Genomic DNA, 6,000 nt, shown 5'->3' with positions numbered 1-6,000 from the left:
CTAGGATCTCACCCAAAGTGTTCTCTTCAAAATAAAATACATTCTAGTTATCAAGGTCCTCATCAATTAACCACTACTATTCCATTGACCAACATTAATTATGCTTTTCTTTATTCAACTAGCATTAATTTTGCACCTACTGTTTGCCCAGCACCATGAGGAGAGGCAGAACTTAGAGGAAGCAGCAGACTCAGTCTCTCCCTTCAAGAAGCAGCCACTTCCAAGAGAAAATGACACAGACACAAATAAAACAGAATGACTCTAAAAGGGTGTATACAAGCATTTCAAGGAGGACAACAAAGTAGTGTCTTGTTCTTAGATTAGTCCACTAGGAAGAAAGATTTTTCACTGATTTGGGACAGAACAAAAGAGACAATAATAATTATAATTAGAATCTTCATCTGTGACCCTCCCAAAATCAGCCCGAGGGAATTCTGGTCCAGCAGACAGTCTCCTTTCTGGAAAGCCTCCACTGCTTGACTGGCCACAATTAACGGCTCCTTCTCAGAATCCCTTCACTCTGTCTATACTTCTTTTGATCCATCCACTCCCTCTTGTTATTTCAGTTGTTCGTAAATCTGTCTTTGCGCCCTTACAAGTTCAAAAAGACACTACTTGTGCCCCGTTCATTTCTCCCTCCTTCCTTTTCCTTTTGTCCACTTTAAAAGCCATTGCATGGAATGGTAGTTAGAGACATTTATTAATGTAGACTGGATTGAGTGGAGCTGAGTGCCTGACAAGGGGCAGGCCTGCCAGTTTTCACAGTCTGGTTCCTCCCCCCCCAGCCCCTCTAACTCTTCTGCTAGGGGCCATCTAAGACAGATCATGTAACTGGATGAAGTCAGGACAGGGCATTTAACCCACTTGTTAGCACTGCTGTGGAACTGTGGAGAAGCCAAAAAAAAACCAGAACAACCACAAAACAACAACTGTATTTTAGAAATAATAATCATCATTCCAAACACACACATATGCACACTATAAAGCAAAAAAAAAAATCATAAAGAGCCTTGTCAAGAAGAGGTGTGGACTTAGCTTCAGTGCTCCCATACCCTGCAATGTCCCATTTCTGCACCCAGCAGCCTGTCAGGACTATCTCCAAGTCCCCACTGAAGTCTTTGTATTCTGGCTCCAGGCTCCCTTCTGCCTCTCCCAGGCATCACCAAAACTTTCCTGAATGTCCACATCCACAGGACACCATTTATGGATCCATGCCAGCCTGGTCTCCTGAAAAGCTCCTTAAAGCTACCAATATCTTGGGCCCCCCTCCTAGGTACTCTGATTCAGTAGGTCTGGAATGCAGCCCAGGAATGTGAGATTTAAGGATGTCCTCTGGTTGATTCTCATGTGTACTCCTGGTTGGCCCCCAAATCCTACCTAACTCACCTGATAAACAGAGGTCCCACAAGAAGGCATGTGCTAATTCAAATCCACCCAGAGATTTCATGGCCAAGAAAGGGCTCAAGTCTCTTGATTCCCACTGCAGGTCTAGGTCCCCCTCATTAGTACAGCAGCACGGACGAAAGGAAGGATAATGAACTCTCCTTGTTAGTCATTCTCCCTTCGTTCCAGAAAAAGGCCTCAGCAGGAAGAAAACAATATTTCAAAGCCTTAGAAACATTATACCTTCCATCATCAGAAGAGAAAATTCAATTTCAACATGCGACTTGCATTTAAACACAAGAAAACAAAAACAAACCATAAAAGCACCCTGGTTCAAATTTTCTATTGAAACCAGCCCTGTGACTTATTTGAGTGATTCCCCTGTACTTTACCCAGGGAGAAGACAGCTTGAGGATTTTATAAATAGCGACTGTCATCCAGATGGAATTTCTCCTTTGCTTTTCAATCATGTATTATTATTATTTGTAATATTTCTAAAATCACTTTTGAGATAATAGACTTGAAAACCAGTCTCATGGATGCATGGGGTTTTTATGACAAAATAAATAGCAGGGTAGGAGGAAATTGTTCGTGTCTCATTTTAGTTAAAATATCTCATTTTGATGAAGGTCCTCAAGGGCAGGAAACAATGTATACACATTTCAAATTGGTGGCATTACACCAAAACATAGATGTTAAGGGAAAATGCAATAAAAGATTGTATTATACACAAGTAGGGCCCAGTCTCGTTGGTATCATAGCAACACCTAAGAGTCCTTTGGCTGAGATTATCATTTCTACATCCCTCAAAAACAAACAAACAAACAAACAAACAAAAAACCTTAATAATATAAGTGCATGTTAACTTCTTTTACCAAAACTAATCAGAAGTAGGTAAGTTTCATTTTCTTTATCACTCTACTCCTTATAAATGCCAAGGATAAGTCAACAGAATATGACAAAGAGAGATTCTCAAATTCTAACCAATTCACAGTGTTTATTTTGTAACCTGAGAAAACAGATCCAGGTACACAAGTCAAGGCATTAAATGAAAAGAGGTAAATATTAAAAAAAGAAAAAAGTGGGGGGAAAGTGGGATGGGTCTGTTATCACTTTATCTTCCACCTAAGAAAGTCTCTGTGCATTAAGTCATTAAGTCATCTTTTTTTTCATTGAGCAAAGGTTCAGTGTCATTCAAAATACTGGTATATTTATTAAGAACCAAGAAAAGCACAGTGTAAGATGACAAAAGGATCTCTGAGTTTGTTCCTACACCACAAGAGGACATCAAATATGTCCATCAAAGAAAAAATGGTCATATTCATCAGGATAGGCCATGATTTACTGGGTTAACAAATTAATTCCCAAATTACAGTTACCACAAGAAGCTTTTTTGTTGTTTTTAGCCACTCATATCAAGTCTAACTTCAAGTCAAATATCTGTCTTTGGCAATTTAAAGTCAAGGAGTTGAGATAATTTAAAATTAATTTAGGGCTTATCCCCGGTTGCTTCCACTTTCAACTCCACCATTTTAGAGCTCCTCCTGCAAAGCATATGACAGAGGAGGCACAACCTGGAGAGCTTCCAACTCTCTCCACTGCCTTGGGCCAGAGGGCACACGCGCCTGCTCACATTCCCATGGGGGGACTCGGGCCGTGGGGCTAAAACAAGGAATCTGGGGGTAAATAATCTCCCTGTGTGTCCAGGAAGAGAGATGAGACCATCGCATTGTATCTGCCACAGAAAACCAATCAAATATATCGGGAAATCAGACAGGGCAGGGTACGGCATCATTATGAAGGGCTGGGAAAGTTTTCTAAGACAGGTAAGATCAGAGTCACCTTCAAGGATAGATTAGATGGAGAACATATAATAGAGCGCACACCATGTGGAAGGAACACTGATCAAAACTCCGAAGACAGGAAATGGTGGTATGTGTTTGGAGAAGAGGGAGACATTAAACCCTGTTGAACAATGGCTAGTGAGTGATGGGAGACAGGCATTCGGAAGCAGCTGGGGGCGGATCATCTTTTGGAGAATTATGAGCTACAGGAAGAGGAGTTGAAACATTTCTTCACAAAGTAGCACTGTGGTGTGCGAAGCCAGACTATCCAGGTAATCTCAGATATGACCCAGATGTCCAATCCAGAAAGCTGGAAGTCACCTAACCCCTCCCATTATCCCAATTATCCATAAGGCCACTAATCCCTATTGATTCTATTTCAAAGCCACATGTTCCTCTATGTCCCCCATATATCTGCCTTATTCCAGGCCCTCAGGATCACTTACCTGGTGTCATGAATGTTTGTGTGACTCTGAAATTCATATGTTGAAAGCCCAACCCGAGAGTATTTGGAGACGGAGTGTTGGGGAGGTGGAGCCCTCATGATAGAATCAGCGCTCTAAATAGGAAGAGACAGAGACCTCTCTCCTCTCGTCTCCCTCCCCCCACCTCTTCCTCCTCCTCCCTCTTTATCTCCAGCTCTCTCTCCTCTCCCCCAGCCTTCCTACCATGTACCCACACGGCACAAAGGTAGTTGTCTGTCTAAACCAGAACCTGATCATGCCAGCACTTGATCTTGCACTGTCAGCCTCCAGAAGTGTGAGATAGAAACGGCTGCTACTGAAGCCCCCACTCTGTGGTGTTTGTTACAGCAGTCCAAGCTGACTAAGACACCTGGTCTCCTGCCACATCCTCATCAACGGTCTCCCTGTCTCTGGCCTCTTTTCCCTTCAGTATAACCAACGCCATGGGCCAGAATGGCCTTCCTAAAAACCATTTCCAAAATGGAGTAACGCGAGGGCCTCCTTCCAACTTGGTCATTTCTACATTCTACCAATCACAAGCCACTTGGAGGTTTCCTGAAAATGGCAGGTTTTTCATGACTCTTGAGCGTTTTTACATATGTTGTCCTTTTTAACTGAAAGACCGCCACACTTACTTGCTTAGAAAAATCATATTCATTCTGCAAAGCCTCTCAGACAGCCTCCTCCCAATTCCTCCCTTAGTTAATCATTCCTTCCCCCATGCAAACTTTTACACGCTTGTAAAACATTTTATTGCTTCTGTTTGTTTGCACTGGATCATATCCTGGTCAATTCTCCCCATACAATGTGAGCTCCACAGAGAGTGGAGAATGTGCCCTCTTCACCTTCGACTCCCTAGGCCCAAGCCCTGTGCCTGGGTCAGAGTACAAGCTTCATAAATGCTTTCAATCGAATGTGAAGTTAAGATAATGGACATTAGCTAAGATATATTCTGAGTCTAACATCCAGGCTTAATGCTGTGTGCTCCAGGGTAAGAATGATCACAATAATAGAATAATACAGAATGTTATAAAGGAGGAATATGGAGAAAGAAACTGCTGTGGCTGCAGTAGGACAGAGTTCTTTAATCATACCTAATAGTTATTAAGACCTTAGTGTAGGCCAGACACTGTGCTAGGTGTTTTTAATATATTATCTCACATAATACTCACCAAACCCCGTCAAAGAAAAATTCTATCATTATTCACGTTTTAGAGACGCAGTGAGGCACATCGGGGTGAAGCGTCTCACCCAAGGCTACACAGCTAACGGGAGTGGAGCCAGGGTCCGAACCCAGGCAATCTAAAACAGAAGCGATACACGAAAGCTGCTCCATGATAAGAGGACAAGCTCCGTTCTTAGGATCAAAGGCAAAGACACAGAGAGCAATTAGAATATTAAAGCAAGAGGGATGATGGAATGGGAGCATGAGAACATGCATGCCCAGTAAGCTCCTTGCCCTTGGTAATGAAATAGGCTGAGTTGTGTTGGTAGGAGTGGTATGTTAACTACAGTTTTAAAATAGAAACCATACTTTATTAACTGTGTGCTATGTCTGTAGTTAGATCTAAACATTTGACAACTGGGAAATAAATAAATACCTCATTATGATAAATATAATTATTGGGCAAGAAAACAAAACGAATCAGCACTGACGGTTTAAAAAAAATGCACCATGACACTTGAAAGAAATGTATTGATAATAAGTGAAATGTGAAATCTAAGGGGCCACTTTACTCTTTACTGTTTTAAAATAAGCATTTTACCCATTTTACTAAATTCTAAAGCATCTCCATCAATTAGCAATGTATTTATCACAAGTTTATTACAGATGCCCGACCCTGTGGGATAGGTTGTAGGGGAATATAAGTGGGAGAGGAAAGAACGAGAAAAACAGCAAGATTTTCTCTGATTCCCAAGAGCTATGACTATCAATTCGATTCTATTCAGCAAATGTGTATTAAATGCATGCCTCGCAGCCCAGAAGAGCTCAGTGATGGGGAGAAAGGTGGGAACATTCCAATCTTTCCTCCTGAGGAGCTCACAGTTCAGTAGCAGATCCAGACAAAGAACTAGGCGATGCTGCTATGATGGTGAAAGAGCAGAGAGCAGTGGGGGCACCGTGAAAGGTACCCGAGGCCACTGCGGTGAGTCAGAGAAGGCTGCCAGGAGGAAACGATATCTAAACTGAGAGCTGAAGAAAGGGCTTTCTTGCCAGGGAAGATGGGAGGAAAGAATCTCAGCAGGGGGAACAGAGCAGTAAAGAGAATGGGCTGTCAAAGATGCAGAGAAGCAGATAAAAAATGAAC

The sequence above is a fragment of the Hipposideros armiger genome, unplaced genomic scaffold (genome assembly GCF_001890085.2).
Source record: "Hipposideros armiger isolate ML-2016 unplaced genomic scaffold, ASM189008v1 scaffold_0, whole genome shotgun sequence".
Classification (NCBI taxonomy): Eukaryota; Metazoa; Chordata; class Mammalia; order Chiroptera; family Hipposideridae; genus Hipposideros; species Hipposideros armiger.
The sequence above is the reverse complement of the archived record's forward strand: the minus strand, read 5'-3'. Positions refer to the sequence as shown.